This window comes from Myotis daubentonii, chromosome 13, assembly GCF_963259705.1.
Source record: "Myotis daubentonii chromosome 13, mMyoDau2.1, whole genome shotgun sequence".
NCBI lineage: Eukaryota > Metazoa > Chordata > Mammalia > Chiroptera > Vespertilionidae > Myotis > Myotis daubentonii.
The window spans coordinates 63,993,655-64,016,547 of NC_081852.1; the positions used below are offsets into that span (position 1 = coordinate 63,993,655).

Sequence of the window (22,893 nt, forward strand, 5' to 3'; positions counted from 1 at the left end):
TGCTGACCCTGGAGTTCGCTTCACCTGCGTGAGCGTGTGGAGAGCAGAGAAGCATGGGCCGAAGCATGTGACATCGGTTTTCGGTCACTGGCTTCCCGGTCACCAGTCACTTCAGCCCAAGGATCCTGGGCTCCTTCCTCGGGAAGAAGAGGAGGAAGTGTCTCCTCCAGCGAGAACCGGGGTTCCACAGGCACATCGGGGAGCGGACCTGGTGTCACCCACAGGGACTTGCCGTGAAAGATTTGTGACAAACTCGGATGTAATTCTCTAAAGATTTAGTTTACAGAGAAGTTTTCCTAAATATCGATAAAGCAGTCTGCTTCAGCTACTTGTAACAGTCCACAGTGTGTCTATGGAACACATTTACAAGTGTGTGTCTTTCCTGGTGAGTTCATGGTAAAACGAATCCAATTTTCCAAGTTATTCAAATATCAGTTACAATTCCCACGGATATTTTTTCCAGAATAGAAATAGCTTCACTGTTTTTCTTCTTTGCAACGACAGAAAAGTGCACCAAAGACCATGGAGTTGCTTACAGTCCCCACCCTAAGCACCGCCCCTTCACGGGGCGCCTCTGTCGAGTGTTCTGCCTGCACGTGTGCAGCCTGTGGCTTTAAATAAAAATGGACTCATGCCATGTATGCTGTCCGTTACTCCTTATGATGTAGTGGAGCGTCTCAGGACATTGTGAAGATGCAGTGAGTGAGGAGAGAATGTCACTTCCGCGGCTGCACACTGTTCCGCTGTGTCTTCTCTTTTGAGACGGGGCGTGGACGTTAGTCCCCCGTGTGGGTAGCAGGGCTGTAATTGACTGGCTTCACAGTTTTTGTCAGTTCTCTGTAAGACTTGGTGATGCCCTGGCCGGTTTGGCTCCGTGGATAGAGCGTCAGCCTGCGGACTGACGGGCCCAGGGTTCGATTTCAGTCAAGAGCACGTACCTCGGTTGCAGGCTCCTCCCCAGCCCTGGTCGGGGGCATGCGGGAGGCAACCAATCGAAGGGTCTCTCTCACATCGGTGTTTCTGTCTCCCTCTCCCTTCCACTCTCTCTAAAATCAGTGGGAAAATACCCTCCGGTGAGGGTTAAAAAAAGACTCGGTGGTGCCTGCACTCCGCATTCCGGCTCCCTGGCCGCCAGTGGTCAGTGAGCAGGAGGACTTGTCTTTGCCCTTGAAGGCTCCGCAGGGATGTGACTCGTACAGCTCTGCCCTACGCTCCCTGTCCCTCAACCTGAAATCTGGGAGGCAGACCCGCACTGCTGTTCTTACAGGTTGCTCACCCCTAACGTTTCCAGTTAGAACGTGTCTGTCTGTGAAGCTTGAGGTAGCCCTGGCTGGTTTGGCGCAGTGGTTAGAGTGTCAGCCCAAGGCCTCAAGGGTCACGGATGTGATTCTGGTCAAGGGCACGTACCTCGGTTGCAGGCTCGATCCCTGGCTCAGGCTGGGGCGTGGGCAGGAGGAAACCAAACCATGTGTCTCGCTCACATCAGTGTTTCTTTCTCCCTGTCTCTCACCCTCCCTTCCATTCTCTCTAAAAATCAATGGGGAAAAAATATCGTTGAGTGAGAATTAATTAATACATGCATACATGCATGCAACAAACCCTAGCAATACATACATACACGCAAACATACAGCAAACCCTAGTAAAACATACAAACATACAGCAAACCCTAGTAAAACATACATACACGCAAACATACAGCAAACGCTAGTAATCCGAGGTGCCAGGCGTAGACGCTGGTAATGACCGGCCGAAGGGTCGCGGAAGCAGCTAAAGGCATGCAGTGCCTCCCACATTGGAGACCATGTAGGCATTTAGACGTCCCCGTTCACCGTCGTTCAGACGACTCTGTGGGTCAGTGACCATTGTCCGCACACTGACCACGTCGGACCAGTCTTGCAGAGCCTGGACCTGGATCCATCTGGAGTCCCCGCTGGCGGAGGGGTCTGACCCCACGGGGCGAGCACTCCCGAGCGGCTGTCTCTCCACGTGATGTGGGCAGATTCTCGGCCCCCGGGGAGCCTCCGCCCTCGGTGCCACCGCAGACTCCGCTGTGTCATGAGGGAGAGGTTTCGAGGTCGGGTACCGTTCTGTGCGTTTCTGTTTATTTTGAGAGAAAACTAGACAGCGGGATGCCTGGGACACCAGCATTGCTTCACACAGCAGCTGTCATGGCGGTTACAGCTGCACCCAGGGCCCAGGTGGCTGTTCCATCTTGTCCACGAGTTGCTCCCGCATTTTTCTACTGCGTCCTCCTCCCACGCGGAGGCCTTACACCGTCCCCTCGACTTGCCCCGGAGTCACAGGTTGTGGGGCTGACCGGCAGACCCTGAGCGACGGGTGAATGATTACTCCGACGTGGTTCTGTGAAAGAGGCTGAGGGACTGCCTGGCTTGAGAAACCAAACGGCCCAACTTCGCCTGCCTCCTTAGGCTTTTATTGTAACAACAGCTTGAACTAAAAGTAACTATTAATACTGAGCAGGGCAAGCATCCTTGCGAAGACACGTGCGTCTGCGGTGTCCTGAAGCAAGGGCGCTGAGGCCTAAGCATAAAGATCCCAGTAAACACTGGGGCTCAGCCTTGTTTGGAAAAGTCCTGGCTCCCCACAGCGGGAGCGCAGCGCACTGTCCACTGCCCAGTAGGTGGGAAACCAGCCCCCTTCAGACCGACGGGAGGGGGCGCCTGACCTAGGGCTGTGGGATGCTGCCTTGGGGCAGTGGGGACGATGAGACTGGGAAATAGATTTGTAGCTTTTAACCAAAAAATAAAAATAAAGTCTCCGTATGTTGGTGGTAATATGTGAGCTCTGTTGTGTGAGCTGTGTGCCCGGCCCCGGGCAGCACCATTGGACACGAGGCCGGCCGAGCTGTTTCCTGGGGTCGCCCGAAGCCCTGTGCTCACAGCAGTGACCAGTGATGGTTCCAGAGCACATGGCTCAGTCCCAGCGCCTGCGCTCCTGTGGCCAGAGGTGGGCAGAGCTGCCTGCTTGCCTGGCACCTGCTGGCGACCTGGGCAGACGCGAGCTGTGGCAGGAGAGTGACTCATCTTCATCGTGGAGAGGGAGCTGCTCAGGTGGCCCTGAGTGCAGTGGAGACGCGTCCGCTGTCCGTCCTGCCCTTTCGGTTGGTTTCCCCAGAGCCACCAGGGGGCAGAAGGAGACCGTCTCACCCTCTTCTTAAACTTCTGACGACCCCATGGGGAGAGGGGAGCTTTCCTTTGGCCCATCTTGGCCAGTGTTTTTGATATGGATTCTATTGCCCATTGGGCATGTCTTTGATTGCTTTATTTTTTCAGATTTGGGTTGTCTTTGAATTCTCCCCTCTGTATCTAAGACAGTGGTGAGAGGAAGTTACAGATATGTAGCGTCCTGTATCGATGAATGACGTTGGGGCTGGACCCCGGCCCCACACAGCACCCCGCCTCGCCTACGTTGTTCTCCGCGTCCAGACTGGCTGGGCTGGTGCCGGACGGTGGCACCTCGGATTGGCTTATTGAGAAAGCCTTCGGCAGCCTCTCGTCCCCATCCCCCACCCTCACCCCCCACCCCACCCCCGGCGGTTTAACCTCCCTGACGTCGCCCTTCTCATCCGTCTCTCCTGGTCCCACATCACAGCGACCCGTCCCGGCTGAATGAATGAACCCCACCTGGCCAGCCCAACTTCTTCCACCTTTCCCCCTACATCTCCCTCCTGAAACTCCACCTCAGCCTCTTCCTTCCTGGTTCCTGACCTCCGTGGGGTCTCCCTCCCCTGTCGTGCCTGCCCCTTCCCACTCCACAGGTTCGTGCCCCCAGGTCACACCAGGTGCTGGGACAGGGTGCTCAGTGAGGCCGCGCCCACTGCGAGGACTCCACTGCTGGCCCTTCCCTTGGTCCTGGTTCTGGTGACTCTTCCCGAGCTGCCCCAGGACCCGAGGCCTGGCTGCGATGCTTTCATCTGCCGAGGAAGCGAGCGCCCTGCTTGGGGGGCCTGCACGGGAGCCAGTGTCAGTTCCCAGGGCCAGACCCACCTCTTCCAAGAGGGACGATGAGGTCCACGCAGTGAACCTGGTGTCATAGGTTCTGTCAGACCGTTTCCCAGCGGAGACTTCGCTACTGGCCCGGCGTTCCCAGCCCGTGCGGTGCGGGACCCGGGCATCTTGGCGGAAGTCACGGGGCTCACTTGGGCTTCCGGAGCACAAAGGGCGTGAGAGTGGGGAGTGGCAGATCTGGGCTGTGCCCTGCCGTGTATCAGACTTCCCACCCCGTTTCGAAGGGAGAGAGAGAACAATAAGAGCTGGCGTCAGACCATTTCAATCAGGACCGAGTTCCCCAGGAGGCCCTGGGACCCAGACCTCCCGGCTCCTGCCACACCCTGTAAAGATAAAGGTTGAGCGGGAGTGTTTGTTTTGTTCTGATGGCTGGTATTTTGTGTTGCTAGTAAAATCCTCAGGCATCTGGCCTGAGAGGGCGGCCTCACTTTTGATACGACTGCTTGCGCCGCCCCCCCCCCCCCCCAGCAGGTCACGTCTTCCTCGGCTGAGGGGGCTCCTGTGAGAATCCCACGCTCGCTGGGCATCGCCCACGGGAAGGGGTCCGGTCAGTGGGGCCTGGGTTTCCAATTCCTCCTCATCTTAAAACCTTGTACTGTTATTGATTTTGAAGAGGAAGGGAGGGAGGGAGGGAGGGAGGGAGAGAGAGAGAGAGAGAGAGAGAGAGGGAGAGAGAGAGAGAGAGAATGAGAGCGAATCATTGACTGGCTGCCTCCTGCACACCCCACACCGGGGATCAAGCCCGCAACCCTGCATGTACCCTTGACTGGAATCCAACCCAGGACCCTTCAGTTTGTACGCGGATGCTCTATCCACTGAGCTATGCTGGCCGGGCCAAGTTCAATTTTTTAATGGTGATGGTGTGGTCTACAGAGAGTCCAAACGTTGTTTCTCTTGTTCCATATTCACAGCGATTGTGGTCACTGCCTGGACCCATATTTTGATCCGGGGTTGAAGATGGGGACATGCTAATTGTATTCTATCTTGATTTGTTACTCATAAAGAGAACTTACTCTCAACTTTTGCCCCCGAAGTACAGTGCATGTAGAGAAGCCAGATCAGTTCCTCATTCCTGCCCTTTATTTAGCGATTTTCGAAATAAGGACTTGGACTCCTAGCATATTTCAAAGGTAGCCAATGAGTTTTTCCTAAGTTTCATAGGAACGTGCGGGTTGAAACAGAGAAAGTGGTTTAAATGCATTGCAGCCTGTTCCTCCGGTCACACAGGACATGAAGGATGCGTGTTTGATCCTTTCACGTACCAGTTTTCATGATAATAAATGTGCTCCTTACTCTTTGAAGGTGACCAGTTAGGGGTGTGTGTGTGAGTGATTTAAACGTACTTGACGTATTTGAGCACAGTCGGTGAGTGTTGGTCCGTTGCAGTTATATCCTCTTCAGCTCCGAAGGCACCGTCTTTGGCCAGTGGGAGTCATCCATTCGTTCGTTTGCTCGTTCCTTTAACTGGGCGCTTTGTGGGGCTGTTGTAGGCCAGACACAGAACGGGTGATGTGAGCATCACACCGGACTTGGTCGCCGTCTTGTCTACAGAAAGCTCACGGTCCGTAGTGAGACGCACATACAGGTCGCAACCAGAAGGTGGGGTCACGAACGCTATGGAAATGAAGACGGCCAGGGCCTGGAAGTTGTACCTATCCCTCCTGGTCACTTACCAAGGGTCAGCACTTAGTCACATGACCACACCTAGCTGCAAGGGAGTCTGGGAAATGTAGTCTTCAAGTGGGTGACTGCGTGTCTTTTCACTCCGCTCTGTGCAAACCCCATGTGGACCATCAATTCTCTAAGTTTCAGGTGCACACGGATCACCTAGCCAGTGGTCGGCAAACTCATTAGCCAACAGAGACAAATATCAACAGTACGACGATTGAAATTTCTTTTGAGAGCCAAACTTTTTAAACTTAAACTGTATAGGTAGGTACATTGTTATTAACTTAATTAGGGGACTCCTAAGGCTTAGGAAGAGCCGCACTCAAGGGGCCGAAGAGCCGCATGTGGCTCGTGGGCTGCAGTTTGCTGACCACGGCCCTAGGGCTCTAGTTAAAGTGATTCTAGCCGAAACTGGTTTGGCTCAGTGGATAGAGCGTCGGCCTGCGGACTGAAAGGTCCCAGGTTCGATTCCGGTCAAGGGCATGGACCTGGGTTGTGGGCACATCCCCGGTGGAGGATGTGCAGGAGGCGGCTGATCGATGTTTCTCTCTCATCGATGTTTCTGACTATCTCTCTCCCTTCCTCTCTGTAAAAAAATCAATAAAATATAAAAAAAATAAAATAAAAAATAAAGTGATTCTAACTCAGGAGGCGTGCGGATGGCTGGGTGTGGACATTCTGTGTTTCCCACGAGCTCCCAGGTGAAGCGGATACTGTGGGTCCGTGGACCACATGTAAGCGCCACGGCTGGAGGGTACAGACGACCCCATCGGAGGGACTGTCTGCTTTCAGGGCAGCCTGGCCTTGCAGCCGATGCCGCCTTTACCTTTCTGTCACTGTGGCTGCGGCTGCTTTTGGGTAAATGTATGTGGAGGATGTTGCTTATTTGTACTAAATACCCAGCCATGTGTCCGTCCAGAGGGGCTCAGGGGTTGAGCATTGACCTAGGAACGAGGAGGTCAGGGTTTGAGGCCTGCTCAGAGCACAGGCCCGGGTTGCGGGCTCCATGCCCAGTAGGGGGCGTGCAGGAGGCAGCCAATCAAGGTTCTCTCTCATCATCGATGTGTCTATCTCCCTCTCCCTCTCCCTTCCTCTCTGAAATCAGTAAAAATATATTTTAAAAAGTAAATGCCCAGCCCTGTGCCAGCGTGCAAGGTGGAAGCAGAGGCCTCCCTGCCCCAAGAGCTGTGTGCATTCGCTTCTGTTTAGAATCTGGAGTCTTCTCCTTCGGACCAGGAAGTCTGGTAATAGTGTTCCCAGCAGAATAATATAAAAATGAGTTATTTTCTAAGTAGAAAACAAATCACAGTAGCGCACGGTTTTCTTGGCGTTAAAATACTTAGACCTGTGGACTCCGTCCAGTTATCTTCAGACCCTCTGGAAGTGTGAATAATGGCACTGCGCGCCAGTGTAAACAGGGTTTTATTTCCTAGCGAAATCTAAGCACTTCAAGCCCTTTAAGTGCGTTATCATTTAAGTGTCATTAATCAAAACAGAAGCGCGCATCCCGCAGCCTCCCTGGCCTCCCGGCCGGGTGAGCCGCCCCTTCTGCCTCCCACGCGGCCCCCACCCCTCCAAGGAGGCGGCCGGACTGCCCCCCGCACCCAGAGCTCTTCCAGTCCCCACGCGGGATTTTGAGGTTAGGGTGTCTCCGTCTGTTCCGTCCCCAGCACCTGGCCTTTTCTGCTTGACCTGCCGCCCTGGGGGCAGGGGCCTCATCTCCCTCCAGAGGTGCCCCCTGGCGACCGCAGGCGGGTCCTGAGGAAGGTCGCAGGGGGAGGCGAGTGGCAGCCGGGGCAGCGCGTGCTCAGAGAACCTCAGGGCCTCACTCTGAGCAGCAGGAGGGTGGGTATCACTGTGGAGCCTGAAGTGACGGTTTCCGTGATGCTCAGCCCCATCCCACACGTGGGGAAACTGAGGACTCGCCTGGGGCCGCACAGCGAGCCGCCCAGTCAGGACGCCCTCCCAGGCCCCCGGCCCCCGCACCTCGGTCCTTAAACGGGTTCATTTCCCTCGGATTCTGCTGTGAAGGGAGGACACGCTTTGGGAAACGTTCAGACTTGCGTTTGGATCTTTAAGTCGCAGTTATATTTCGCTCCTTTTCATAGTCCAGATGTGCCTTTACCTGGGAGCGGGCGGGCGGGTGGGCGGGCAGGTCTGGCAGCTTTGCTTTCAGGCCTCTGCCCTGCAGTCGTTACCGCCTCCTCATGGCGTCGGGGGCGCGGGCTGCGGACAGGCCCCGCGTTGTCTCTGTGCCGCATTCGGGGGCATCTGAGCTTTGGTGCTTCTGGTCCCTCTACCGAGAAGAGGAGAGGAAAGGGACGTACGTGGGCACAGGGAAGGGGGACAGAGAAGCCGGGCCAGTGGGCGCCTCCCCCGGCCGCCTGAGACTGGCCACCTGGGCGGACTCCCATCGCGCCTCGTCCGCAATGTTTTCCTTCAGATCCTGTTTATTTCCCCTTCCTCCAGCTTTAAGATATATATATATATATTTATTGATGTCAGAGAGGAAGGGAGAGGGAGAGAGAGAGAAACATCCATGATGAGAGAGCATCATGGATCGGCGCCTCCTGCACGCCCCCCCCCCCCCCCGGGGATGGAGCCCACAACCCGGGCCTGAAGAAGCCAGGCCCACGCACCCTCTTCTGAGAAATCGCTGGCGGGCGAGGGGCAGCGGGAAGCTGGCCGGGGAGGGAGGCGGGGCACGTCCCCCGTTGGCTGGTGTTCCTGCGGGCCGGGCTGCTGGGGAGGGATTCTCCCGTGTCCCCGGCGGCTCCTGGCGACCGAAGAAAAGCACATGCCCCCGACTTTCCCTCCGAATTAAAACGTTGCACAGGGTGAAGAGGCCGAGTTTCATCCGCGACGTCTGTTCCCCTGCGAACCCGGACGCCCTGCCGGGCCCAACTCCCCGGGAGTGATTTGAGTCGCGGCGTGTGATTAAGTTTCCACATGTAATCAGCCCGGATATTTTCATGGAAACTGTCTCCTTTCTTTTCATAAGCCTGTGGTTTGGTTTAAAGGAGCGCGGGGTGGGTGCCCTGCGTCGCCACAGCAACGGCAGCTGGTCTCCAGGCCGCCCTGGTCCCTGCGAGGGGCCGAGGGGGCCAGAGGCTGTGGGAAAGCCTGTCCGCCCGCCGATGGCTCCTGTGCTGCGCCGTCACATCGCCACGCGGGCCCCACGGGGTTAAAAGCGAGAGCGACCTTCGGATGGGTTTCTTGTGAATGATGCGTTCACGGGTGTGTGTGATCGCCTGTCAGCCTCGCCCTGCTCCCCCCGGGGCCCTGAGGGCCAGAGGCGGGCAGAGGGGCGGTGGGGACAGACACCGCGCTCCAGCGTGGAGAATGGATGACACGGGCCGGGAGGCGTATCTTAGCGACGGCCTCGGGCTCAGCCGCCGCGGGGAGGGCCCGCGCCAGGGCAGGTCTGCTTTTCCCACCAGTGGGCTTCGGCTGGTGTCGGAGGAAACCCCGACGCCGGTGATCCTGGCTCCCCGTCCTTGGTCTCTGTAAGGTGGGCAGGACCCGCGTGCGGGCTGTGCCGGCGGAAATGGGTCCCTCCCTGCACCTGGGTGTCGGAGCCCTGAGCCCAGCCCCTGGGTGACTGCACTTGACAAGAGGGTCTCTGAAGAGGTGACTACGTTACAAGGAGGCCATTAGGGCGGCCCTGGCCCAGGCGGCCCAGGGCCTGTGGGTGCCTGCACCCCACACCCACACCCCACACCCCACACCCCATACCCACACCCCACACCTACACCCCACACCCACACCCCACACCCCACACCCACACCCCACACCCATACCCCACACCCACACCCTACACCACACCCCACACCCCACACCCACACCCCACACCCACACCCCACACCCCATACCCACACCCCACACCCCACACCCATACCCCACACCCACACCTTACACCACACCCCACACCCTACACCACACCCCACACCCCACACCCCACACCCACACCTTCCTCTCACCTTCACTCACCTGTCACGCTCCCCGCCCTGAACCGTTTACAACCCACGGGAGAGTTCGTGTAAAAGAACATCACTTGTGTGATAAACAATAAACAAGGAAACACTCGCACCCAGAAAAACCCTGAAAAATTCCCAGTGGTGGTTTCTGGGTTATGGGGTCATGCATGCGTTTTCTGCTTTCCGAATTTTTTCCATCAAATGTATTTTGCTTTAGTGGGAGAAACAGAAAAGGATTTAAAAAAAGGCACCTACCTGGTCTCCAAGGCTGGGGATGCCAGGAGACTCTGCCTGGGGTGGTGGGAATGAGGGTGATCTCTGAGCTGTTCCAAGGTACGTGCAGGTCCTGCTTCTGTGACCCAGGAGCCAGCATTAGCTGTGGGAGCCTCAGTATTCACATCTGTGAAATGGGGTCGTGTCTTTCTTATCAAATGTGGGGATAACATACAATTTCCGTAAACTGCAGTGGAGAGTTAATACATTTTAATTGCCTTCCCTTTATTTTTTAAAATATCTTTTTATTGATTTTTAGAAAGGAAGGGGGAGAGAGAGAGAAAGAGAGAGAGAGAGAGAAACATCAATGATGAGAGAGAATCATGGATCGGCTGCCTCCTACACGCCCCTCACTGGGGATCAAGCCTGCAACCCGGGCCTGTGCCCTTGACCAGAATCCAATTCAGGACCCTTCAGTCCGAAGGCCGATGCTCTATCCACTGAGCCAAACCACCTAGGGCTCTTATTTTTTTAAAAAAATGTTTTTATTGACTACAGAGAGGAACAGAGAAGGAGAGAGAGATAGAAACATTAAGGATGAGAGAGAATCATTGATTGGCTGCCTCCTACACGCCCCACATTGGGGTCAAGCCTGCAACCCGGGAATCGAACCGTGACCTCTTGGTTCATAGGTTGACGCGCACCCCTGAGCCATGCTGGCCGGCTGCCTTCTCTTCCTCCCCCTCCATCGAGTACTCGCCTCTTACCTTCAGGCGGCTGTCGTGGCCCTACTGTGTGCACGCAGCACCGCCTGGGTGAGCTGGAGAATGGGGAGCAGGAGGGTGCTGGCCGCCATGTGCCCCGCCCCTCCGCCAGCACAGGCCCTGAGCGGCTGTCTTGGGAACAGACGTTTACATTTGATCTCTGTATTGGAATAAAGAACCCGCCACATCGTTCTGGGAATCCAAGATGCAATGAAAAGCAGCCTCGACCAGAGCAGGAAAAACACACAGAGGGAAAGTGGTAGCCGTGTTACACTCCTTCCAAGTCATAACCGTCAGGACACTCAGTTACGACTCCCCATCCCGCTGTAACCTTCTCAATCGCACGTCTGTAATGGGGGCCGTGAGAGGGAGCGGCGCCGGGCCAGGCCGAGCCGGCCGCACACGCACGCGCCGGGCAGCCTTGTGCTGGGGCCGGCGCCGGGCTCCTCGCGGCCAGGCATTCGCCACGGCAGCGGCCCTGCGTGCGCGGCGCCTTCTTACCCGGCCCCCAGCTGTGTCTGTGCCCGGCCCGTCGGGGACCGGCCGGAAGCCGCCCTCGGGCCTCTCGGTCACGGGTCTTTGGGGACATTTTCCAAGCAGCCGTGTTTCAGGAGGACGCGCGGGGATGAATGGGACGTTTCCCCTAACAGAGGCTTCTGTTCATCCTCACCCGGCGACGTTTTCCCACTGATTTTAGAGAGAGTGGAAGGGAGAGGGAGGGACAGAGAGAAACATCCACGCGAGAGAAACACATCGATGGGGTGCCTCCCGCCTGCACTCCGACCAGACCTTGACTGGACTCGAACCCGGGACCCCTGCGTGACTCACACTGACCGGGGCCTGGGCTCTTCTCACCACCCGCAGGGACCCGCCTTCCGCGACCCAGCGCCTCCCTGAGAGCCCTCCCACTGCTCGCTGGGCTCTGCCCCAGGCGGGCGCCGGCATGGGCTGGGCTCAGGGCGTCCGGCGTCTCTCCTTTGATTCCCGGATCTTGCCGGGACCTGAAGCTGCGGAGGGAAGCATGTCTCCCGCAGCCGCTCTGTCTGGGCGCGTCCTTCCTGCCGCCCCAGGAGGCTGCCGGGAGAATGTGGGCCCCCGGGCGACGGCGGGGGGCGGGGTGGGGGTGACCGGCTCCCAGCTGGGCTCCTCAGGCCTGGGAGGCAGAGGCTGTGTCTGCTGTGCCCGCCGCCTCCGATGGAACAGGCTGGGGAGGCTCATCTGAGCTGGGGTCTCTGACTGAACTCAGGACAATAAGACAAAGGAAAGAACTTTTCTCTGCTTCCTGGATAGGGGGCCGCACAGTGTTTTTAGATACACTTTAAAGTCTAGGTATGTTGTGCCCGGCTGCAGGGGTTGAGCGTCGACCTGTGAACCAGGAGGTCAGGGTTCGGTTCCCGGTCAGGGCGCAGGCCCGGGTTGTGGGCTCGGTCCCCAGTGTGGGGCGTGCAGTGGGCAGCCGATCCGTGATCCTCTCTCATCAGTGATGTCTCCCTCCCTCCCTCCTCTCTGACGTCAATAACAATATATTGATCCCTATAAAGAAGGCGCCTTGTCGTCAGCATCTCACAAGTCCGCGTCCTCAAGTCCAAGCAGGACCAGCGCGTGAGCCAGGCCAGCTGGTGCTGCTGACGCCGGGGCCCGGGACGCCCTCGGACGGTTTCCGTGGGAACTTAATGAGGCCCCAGCGGTTGGTTTGCGCCCGAGGGAGAGAGCTGAGCATTGAAAGTCATACCAACACGTCCCCCTGTTATCTGCACGGGGAGCCGGAACCTGCCCGTACCTGAGAGGGAAGACACACGTGTGGTTCCAAACCAGTTCAGACCAGCCCGGCGGCTCGCGGAGCTGCTGGCTCTGAGCCGTCACCAGCCCGGATGGGGGCGAGCAGGTGGGCAGGAGAGACCGGTCCCGTCGGGACCTGCCGGACGCGGGCGGGCCCTGTCTCCGGCGCATCTCCCAGGGGCCGGCCCCGCACGAGCGAGGCCTCACGTGGGCTCTTTCCCTCCAGGGACAGCGTTCGGAGAGGTCGGGCCTTAATCCCGCCGGGATGGAGCTGTTTCAGTGCCGCTGATCCTCCCGGTAAAGGAGACAGGGCTCCGTTTCTTCTCGCTACCGGGCGTCCAATTGCACGAAAGCCTGCAAGGCCGGCACCGTCTGTTGTAGCGACGGGGTGGCTGCGTGTGGCGACTGGTCTACTTTCTATTAATTTTCTCCGCGCCTCGGCCGCTCACCCCTGGGAGGCAGGTGTGTCGCTCTCTGGGGGGGGTGGTCTTTAGGGCGGTTTGCGGTCCTGATGGCGAGGCCGGTAGGATGCCTTTGAAAGATGGTGGGTGTCAGGGAGTTGTCTAATCCCCGCCCTCTCCTCCTTCCTTCCGAGCTGCGGGCTGGACACGCCGTGACCGGCATCTCTTCCCTTCTAGCCGCACCCCAGCCTGTTGTTCTCGTCGCCCCTCTCCCGCTTCTGCGGTGCCACATGTGATAGGAGAGTCAGAAACGCGAGTCAGAGCCCAGCACCTGCTCAGGGATCAGGACCGATGTGGAAATGGCGGCATCCACGTGCACAGAGCAACGGGGCTGTTACAAAGGGGGAAACTGAGGCAGGGGTCTTCGTGATAGGCTGTCTAGCTTAGATAACCACTTCCTGTCGGCATGCCACGGCCGTGCCAGGGTAGGCCCGTGTGGACATATGTCAGATGCTAGTCAGGGAGAGCGCGTGGAGACGCCCCGGCTCCTTGAGGGGGTGGGGGGAGATGGGGGGAGATGGGGGGAAGGAAGGAGGAGGCCCATCTGAGCCGCAGAGGCAGACGGAGGGAGGGGGGGCAGGCTGGAGCCGCAGTTTTGGGAACAAAGATGTAATTCTCACAGGTCCCTGCCCGGCCTCGATTTACAAGGAAGTGTTACCCTCGCAGCGACCATTCCACTGCGCGGCCGGGTCTGAGCTCCTGTTTACAGGGTCGCTACGTCAGGACTCCCAGCGGCCAGCTCCCTCGTCCGCGCTCACGAAGAAAGACCACGAGTTAGAACGGAGGCGGTGACGTGCCTAGTCCTTGGCTCACCCGCCGAGCTGCCGGCCGTCCTGGGGGGCGCTAGGGGAGAGGGGGCGGGGCGGGGTGAGCCAGGGCCCCATCTGCCCCGCTGGGCCCCCCCCCACCCCCCCCCGTGCCTGCACATCCCACAGCGAACCAGGTTCCAAACCCGCTCTGGGCGCAGACTGTACAGGTGTGACCAGACCCAGGGCTTCTGATAGGACGCGGTTGGCCCCCGGCCGTTGCCTAAAAGGGGAGGGGCGATAGCAACCTGGGGACCCGGTGCAGGAGGCCAGCCTTTCCCAGAAAAACAGCGTTTTACCCAAAGTGCGCCGAGTCGAGCTGTGCGGGGGCGCTTCCTTGTTGCTGCTGGCGGAGGAGGAAGTTCTGGTCTTCAGTCGCTGGGAGGGAGGCACTGTCCTCCCAGCTCCCTGGTTGGCGGAAGGAGTGAGGGGGGGGGTCCCATCAAATGCCTTGGGAGCCCCCCAGCCCCTTTGTTGTGCCGTGACTGTCAGCAGCGAGGGAGCGAGCCCCCTCCCAGGTGCCCCCGCCGGCCCCCACGTGGCTGCGGTGCCTTCGGCTCGGTCCTCACGCGGTTGGCACGCGTGGACGGTCTGTTCTCACCCAGAGGAAGCGTACAGAGACGCGGCGAGGGGAGGGCGCGGGAGGCAGGCCCGCTCTCCCTCTGCGGGTGCAGGTCAGGACAGGGACGGTGGGCTGGGGATCAGGCTGCTCCAGGTGGAGAGGCGACCTTGGGGGCAGGGACCCTCCTGTCGGGAGAGGCTCCCTCGGGTGCCCTGAGGAAGGCACCGCGTTGGAGCTGCCCTCCCAGCGGTGGAGCGCTCTCCGCGGGTCCCTGCGCAGCTCGTGCCCTCGTGGGGGGCTCCGTGTGTGCGCCCTGGCTTCCGGAGGCGGCGGCAGAGGCGGTGAAGGGGGCGGCTCTCCCGGGCTGGGCCTCCAGGACCGGGTGTGCTGTCCGGGTTTATCCCGCTCACTTGGGGGTGGCGGCCGGTCTCCCTCGCTCGGACCCGCCTTGGGATCGTTGTATGAGGGCGACCTGCTCCTTGGGGCAAACGGAACCCAGTCAGAGCCGTAAAAGCAGGACCACAAACAGCGGTGCCCCGCGGTGCCCAGCGGTGCTGAGGGCCCTCCAAGCCATGCACACTCCTCCCGGCAACACGTGGAGCCGCCCGCCCGCCCGGCCGGTGGAGGCCCAGTTAGACCCGGAAGATGGTGGCTGAGAATCGCCACCCAGACCGACTTTGCAGCCTCACACGCCCTCTCTTACCCCTTCCCACCTCCTCATGCTTCAGCCCCTGGAGGCCAGGCTTCCCCACGAAGACTCGCTTCCACCCACCCACATCCTGTCCCCACGCTGTACGGTCCCCTGCACACGCTGACACGTAACCTCAACTCCCTCTCACGGTGTTATTTCATGGATTAACCTGTCGTGTGTGCGTTTGGCCGTCCAAACTGGATTGGGAATTTCACTTGTTCAGCAGACATTTATTCAGTGTCTTCTATTCTATGGGGCACTGACTCCGGTGCTGGTTTGGGCCCCCACTACACCTGGGCCAGTGCTATACGCTGAAAACATGCTCAGTGAGCACTGAATGGAGGGATGGGTGAGGGATGGATAGATGGAGGGATGGATAGATGGATGGATGAAAAGATAGGTGGGTGGGTGGATGGATGGATGGATGAGTGGATGGATGGATGAGTGGATGGATGGAGGGATGGAAGGATGAGTGGATGGATGGATGGATGGAGGGATGGATGGAGGGATGGAAGGATGAGTGGATGGATGGATGGATGGATGGATGGATGGATGGATGAGTGGATGGATGGATGGATGGATGAGTGGATGGATAGATGAATGGATGGATGGATGGAGGGATGGATGAATGGATGGATGAGTGGATGGATGGATGGATGAGTGAATGGATGGATGGATGGATGGATGGATGAGTGAATGGATGGATGGATGGATGGAGGGATGAAGGGATGGATGGATGAGTGGATGGATGGATGGATGGATGGGTGGATGGATGGATGAGTGAATGGATGGATGGATGGATGGATGGATGGATGGATGGATGGGTGGATGGATGGATGAGTGAATGGATGGATGGATGGATGGATGGATGGATGGATGGATGGATGGATGAGTGGATGGATGGATGGATGGGTGGATGGATGGATGAGTGGATGGATGGATAGATGGATGGAGGGATGGATGAATGGATGGAGGGATGGAGGGATGGATGAGTGACTGGATAGGTAGACTTGGGGTAAAGCAAGCCCTTTCAGGAGTCCTTCTGGAAAGAATGCGCAGCCTGGTTTCTCCTGGTTTCTGGAGCCAGCGCGGAATGCCGAGGCGCAGCGTTTCTTGCCGTGTAACCTGGAAAGGCTCCGTGTGTCCCGGCAGCAGTTTCTTTCCACACCCAGGGAGGCCGCTTTCCGCTGACTCTGCACCGTTTCCGGCAGGTCCCTGGCCTGGCTGGCGCCCTCGGCTTTTCCTGTCCTGGGAGGCTGAGTGGGCACGGGACCAAACCCACCGTTCGTCTGGCAGGAAAGAAAGAGCACACGGGCTTCTCTCCCCAGAGCTCCCAGCATCCTCCTCGGGCCAGCGGCCGTGGCCTCCTGGAGCCCCTCAGGGAGGGACGTGGGGGGGCAGGGGAGGGGTGCAGGCAGCGGCAGGTGGAGGCCCAGCTCGCAGCCTTCAGGAGGCCGGGCCGGGGTGGGCCCAGGGCTGTGGAGTCGCCTGTGACGGCCCCTGGGTGTTTGTCTTGGCTCCGGGGCAGTTGAGCAGCTGCCGGGAGCGCCGGCCAGGCGTTCGCCTGGTGTCCCCCGCCTGGCATCCTGGTTCGGGACGGGCTCCGCGGCTCTGCCCTCCTGAAGGGCGAGGGAGCATCGCCCTGAGACGGCGGCTGAGCTGGGAAAGCCACACCCCGAGGCCCGGCCTGGCCTCCCCGGCGGGGCTCTCTCTGCTGCAAACCAGAGCTGCCCGCTCAGAGGCCCACCGCCTGCCTCGTTCCTCCGCTCGCGCTCCTGCCAGAACAAACAGCAGCAGGCAGGCCGCCTCCGTCCTGACACCTCCGAGTGCGGAGCCGAGCGGGCGCACACCTCAGCGTGGCTGTTACGCCGTGATTTCTGCGGCCAGTTTCCGCAGAAGTCCTCCCCCCCACCCCCCACCCCCGTCACTGCACAACGACCTTCAAAACGACATGTTTAAAATTCACTGTGAAAAAGTCACCCCTGGCCCAGCCGGCGCGGCTCAGTGATTGAGCGTCGACCTGTGAACCAGGAGGTCAGGGTTCGATTCCTTGTCAGGGCACGTGCCCGCGTTGTGTGGCTTGATCCCCAGTGGGGCGCATGCAGGAGGCAGCTGATCCATGATTCTGTCTCATCATTGATGTTTCTATCTCTCTCTCTCTTCCTCTCTGAAATCTATAAAAAGATATATTTTAAAAAGTTGCCTCTCATTAGAAAGTGGATCCACATGAATATATGCTCAGCTACCTTTTAAAAAAATATTTTTATTGATTTCAGAGAGGAAGGGAGAGGGAGAGAGAGACGAAACATCAATGATGAGAGAGAATCATGGATCGGCTGCCTCCTGCACGCCCCCCACTGGGATGGAGCCCATGACCTGGACATGTGCCCCGACCGGGAATCAAACCCAGGACCCTCCAGTCTGCGGGCCGATGCTCTATCCACTGAGCCAACCCGTCTAGGGCTGTTTCCTCTCCGTGGAGAGCTGCTGAGGCCCCGTGGGAGGGAGGCCTGGGGGGGGCTCCTGGCCCAAGAGGGGGGAGATGGGAGAGATTCCAGGTATGTTCTCTCTCACTCTCTTTGCTCTTGCTCTCTCTCTTTCCTCTCTCTCTCTTTCTCTCTCTCTGAATCAGATGCGAATCCACTGACCACCCTCTCCCCTCAGGTTTGGGGACCCCTGGTCCCTGGAGAAGCCCCAGACGCTGGCAGATCAGCAGGTGAGATCTCTCGTTGCCAACCTTCCCGGGGGCACACCCGTGGGGCGCTGTGATGCCGGCTGTTCTCAGGCCGCCCTCCACGCAGCCTGGTCCGCGGACCCTGTGACTCGGGCCTGGGTGCCGTGGACGCGGCCTTTCTGTGCGCGCTGCCCTGCACGGCCGCTGTGCTCAGGCGGGTCTCATTTCCAAAGGCGACTCAGCTTCGTTGTGTTTTAGTTTTGCACGAGGTCCGTTCCGGCCGTTGCTGCTGTTTGAGGCTGGGAGGGAGAGTGGCTGTTCTGCTCCAGGCGTTTGCTGGAAGCCGCGGCGGCTCCGTGGACAGTGCACACGCGGAGCTGCGTGGTCCTTGGGCCGTGGGGGGGCCCCGTGGGAACCCGGAGAGACTGACCACGGACGGCCGGCTTCACGCTCCCGCCGCCCCAGCTCGGAGCCTATCACGGGCGACAGGCGCGCCGGCTCCCGGAGGCGCGACGGGTCAGACCGCAGCCCGTGTGGTGAAGGAGTGAGACACGGCGTGCCGGTGAGAGGGCGCGAGGTCGTGGACGCTCAGCAGAAGCTCAGAGAGTCACGCTGCTGGGTGGCCGAGAGGGGGACCGTGGGGCTCCCCGAGGCGGGAGCTGAAGGGAACAGGAGGGCTGGTCGGGCTCGGTGGCTGAGGGCGTCCAGGACCCGCAGCCGCTCTGTGCATGCCTGTCCGGGGGAGTCGGGCTTGAGGGCAGCCGCTCGGGGTCAGGGCACAGGGGGGACCCAGGAGCCAAGAGCGCGGGCTCCCTCCCTCTCTGCTGTGGGCCTGTGGGCATCCTTTCCCCTAAATGTTTCCATTGATGTCGGAGCGGGAGGGAGAGGGAGAGACAGAAACATCCACAATGAGAGGGAATCATGGACCGGCTGCCTCCTGCACGCCCACACTGGGGTCGAGCCCGCAACCCGGCCTGTGCCCTGACCGGGAATCGAACCCTGACCTCCTGGTTCCTAGGTCGACGCTCAACCCCTGAGCCAGCCGGCGGGGCAGGTGTAGCGTTTTGTACCACAAAACACCTTTCCCTTGAGTATAAGTCCCCCCGCCACCCGCCAGCAGCAGGTGGAGGGCGGGAGGGCAGAGCCATGCCCGGCTGAAGGGGCCGGAGGTGCTGGGCTCTCCGAGGAGCCCGAGCCCAGGGCCCCGGGTGCGTGGGTTCTGGTGCCCCGGTCGCTCTGCCCGTGTTGCACCTGCATGGGGCGCCCTGCTGCCCACGTCCCTGGAAGGGACGCTCCATGTGGCTTCCACGCTTGGCTCATCCCATGGGAATTCGGGGCGGCCTCATCCCGGAGCCGCCGGCCTCCCCGGCCCAGGCCGAGCACATGACTCTGGAGCATCATGAGGTCAGACCCCTGCGGCCGAGACTCCTGGTGTCGGAGATTCCAGAGCCGTCGGTTCCGGTCTTCCCCGGGATCCCCACCACCAGCCTCCTTCCGCTCCGTGTATGAGCGTCTCCACGTGCACACACGCCCTGTCATGTCTGTCTAGGGGCTGAATGTTTGCTTCTTCTTATAATGTGCCGCGACATTTTCTCCTCTTGTCTTTTAGGGCAGCCGTTTGTGAGCGTAAAAGCCGTCCTTGGCGCACAGGCCCGTGAGACTCGAGGGCAGGTCCGCAGGGCGCCCGCCTGCTGAGGGGGACGAGGAAGCGGGCGCTGGCGCCGCCTTTCCCTCCGCTCACTGAGGCGGATGGCGATGGCCTCCAGCGTCCGTGAGGCCAACTTCCCTGCGGCCGACGGAGCAGGCCGCCTTTCCCGATGGGGACCGAGGCAGGGAGGGTTCGTGGCTCAAGATCAAGGAACTAGTAGTTTCAGGGTCGAGGGTCAAGCCTCGGCCTGGTTAGCAAACTTTAAAAATATACAGGGCGTCCCCACAAAATGTCTGCACACTTCATTTTTTTAAAAATATATTTTATTGATTTTTTACAGAGAGGAGGGGAGAGGGATAGAGAATAAGAAACATCCATGAGAGAGAAACATCAACCAGCCGCCTCCTGCACACCTCCCACTGGGGATGTGCCCGCAACCCAGGTACATGCCCTTGACCGGAATCGAACCCGGGACCCTTCAGTCCGCAGGCCAACGCTCTATCCGCTGAGCCACACCGGTTACGGCAGTGTCTGCACACTTTAAACGATTATCAAGTCAGTGTCAGTTAAACCCGGAAAGGAGTGGAAATCAAGTGAGTTATCAGCGGTTAAGTGTGTACCTACTATTTGGGGGTCACCCTAGAGAGAGGGGCCTCTTTAAAGATGGCACGTCAGTCCGGCCGGTGTGGCTCAGTGGTTGAGGGTCAACCTATGAACCAGGAGGTCACGGTTCGATTCCCACTCAGGACACAGGCCCGGGTTGTGGGCTCGATCCCCAGGGTGGGGCGTGCAGGAGGCAGCCGATCCATGATTCTCTCATCATGGATGCGTCTGTCTCTCTCCCTCTCCCTTCCTCTCTCTGAAATGAATAAAACCACAAAAAAAGGAAACATTTTTATGCAGAGAGAAGAAGTGCAGGTAAGGAGAACGGAACGAAGCGTCAGTTACGACCTGTGCCACTGGCCCCAGCGCCTCCCGACCGTCATGCCATCTAACACAGGCAGGGGTGGGGCCGCCGGCCGAGGCCCCGAGGACAGCGGCGAGGAAGGAGCGGCCGTGGTCCCCGGAGCAGGCGCTGGCAGGGCGGCCGGCCACAGAGCCACAGAAGGAATTCACGAGGGCTCTGCTTCGTTTTTCCGGGCGCCGCGCTGCGGACCGGCTTCCTGGCCCAGCCCTCAAAGGAGCTCTGCGAACGGGCGTCCAAAGTCAACAGCTGCCAAGCCTCCCCGGAGGTACCCTCGCTGGTTCCCCCACACCCCGCACTGCCCCTCCTCCGCCCGCACTGCCCCTCCCCCGCCAGCACTGCCCCTCCCCCGCCCGCACTGCCCCTCCTCCGCCCGCACTGCCTCTCCTCCGCCCGCACTGCCTCTCCCCCGGCCGCACTGCCCCTCCCCCGCCAGCACTGCCCCTCCCCCGCCCGCACTGCCCCTCCTCCGCCCGCACTGCCTCTCCTCCGCCCACACTGCCTCTCCTCCGCCCGCACTGCCTCTCCCCGGCCCGCACTGCCCCTCCTCCGCCCGCACTGCCTCTCCTCCGCCCGCACTGCCCCTCCCCCGCCCACACTGCCCCTCCCCGGCCCGCACTGCCCCTCCTCCGCCCGCACTGCCCCTCCCCGGCCCGCACTGCCCCTCCCCCGCCAGCACTGCCCCTCCCCCGCCCGCACTGCCCCTCCCCGGCCCGCACTGCCCCTCCCCCGCCAGCACTGCCCCTCCCCCGCCCGCACTGCCCCTCCCCGGCCCGCACTGCCCCTCCCCCGCCAGCACTGCCCCTCCCCCGCCCGCACTGCCCCTCCCCGGCCCGCACTGCCCCTCCCCCGCCAGCACTGCCCCTCCCCCGCCCGCACTGCCCCTCCCCGGCCCGCACTGCCCCTCCCCCGCCAGCACTGCCCCTCCCCCGCCCGCACTGCCCCTCCCCGGCCCGCACTGCCCCTCCCCCGCCAGCACTGCCCCTCCCCCGCCCGCACTGCCCCTCCTCCGCCCGCACTGCCTCTCCTCCGCCCACACTGCCCCTCCCCCGCCCGCACTGCCCCTCCCCGGCCCGCACTGCCCCTCCTCCGCCCGCACTGCCTCTCCTCCGCCCGCACTGCCCCTCCCCCGCCCGCACTGCCCCTCCCCCGCCCGCACTGCCCCTCCCCCGCCCGCACTGCCCCTCCTCCGCCCGCACTGCCCCTCCTCCGCCCGCACTGCCCCTCCCCCGCCCGCACTGCCCCTCCCCCGCCAGCACTGCCCCTCCCCCGCCCGCACTGCCCCTCCTCCGCCCGCACTGCCTCTCCTCCGCCCGCACTGCCTCTCCTCCGCCCGCACTGCCTCTCCCCCGGCCGCACTGCCCCTCCCCCGCCAGCACTGCCCCTCCCCCGCCCGCACTGCCCCTCCTCCGCCCGCACTGCCTCTCCTCCGCCCGCACTGCCTCTCCCCCGGCCGCACTGCCCCTCCCCCGCCAGCACTGCCCCTCCCCCGCCCGCACTGTCCCTCCTCCGCCGCACTGCCTCTCGTCCTCCCGCACTGCCCGGCAGGCACAGTGCAGGCCTGGCGGGCTGGCCGAGGGTCGGTGGCAGCTTCAGGAACGGGGCTGTAGCGCTAGCCAGTTGGCTCAGTGGGTAGAGCGTCGGCCTGCAGACTGAAGCCTCCGGGTTCGGTTCTGGTCGAGGGCACGTACTGGGTTGCAGGCTCCCAGCCCTGGTCCGGAGCATGTGGGAGGCAACCCATCGATGTGTCTCTCTGTCTCTCCCTCTCGCTTCCACTCTCTCTAAAAATCAATGCGACAATGTCCTCGGGGGAGGATTAAAGAATGGGCTCTACACGGACACCAGACGTGAGAGCCAAAAAGACTGACCCGCATCCGGGGTAACGGAGCCCAACCCGCTGTTTGTGGCGCCTCCCGGAGACCCGCCTCCCGCGTGGCCCTGCGCGAGGAGCGGCTCCTAACTGCGGGTGGGTCTCGCTCGGGCCGACAGCGACCGTTCACTGAGCAGCTGCTACGCACCAGGCCTGGCTCTCGACCTCAGGCCCCTTACCCTCCTTCTCCTCACACCAGCCCGTACAGCGTCTCCCTCTGTCGCAGGGGGGCACACGGAGGGCCAGGGAGGCCATGAAAGTGCCCAGCGAGCGAGGGGCTGGCGGCCTCAGTGCCCACGCGAGCGAGGGGCTGGCGGCCTCAGTGCCCAGCGAACGAGGGGCTGGCGGCCTCAGTGCCCACGCGAGCGAGGGGCTGGCGGCCTCAGTGCCCACGCGAGCGAGGGGCTGGCGGCCTCAGTGCCCACGCGAGCGAGGGGCTGGCGGCCTCAGTGCCCAGCGAACGAGGGGCTGGCGGCCTCAGTGCCCACGCGAGCGAGGGGCTGGCGGCCTCAGTGCCCACGCGAGCGAGGGGCTGGCGGCCTCAGTGCCCACGCGAGCGAGGGGCTGGCGGCCTCAGTGCCCAGCGAACGAGGGGCTGGCGGCCTCAGTGCCCACGCGAGCGAGGGGATGGCGGCCTCAGTGCCCAGCGAGCGAGGGGCTGGCGGCCTCAGTGCCCAGCGAGCGAGGGGCTGGCGGCCTCAGTGCCCAGCGAGCGAGGGGATGGCGGCCTCAGTGCCCAGCGAGCGAGGGGCTGGCGGCCTCAGTGCCCAGCGAGCGAGGGGCTGG

General features: G+C 60.9%; 1 long non-coding RNA gene across 1 annotated transcript in view; it reads right to left on the reverse strand.

Annotated features, from left to right (window-relative positions):
• The window catches only part of LOC132214495 (uncharacterized), a 385,317-nt gene that overhangs the window by 61,954 nt on the left and 300,470 nt on the right, over positions 1-22,893 (reverse strand). The gene's annotated exons all lie outside the window — the stretch shown is intronic.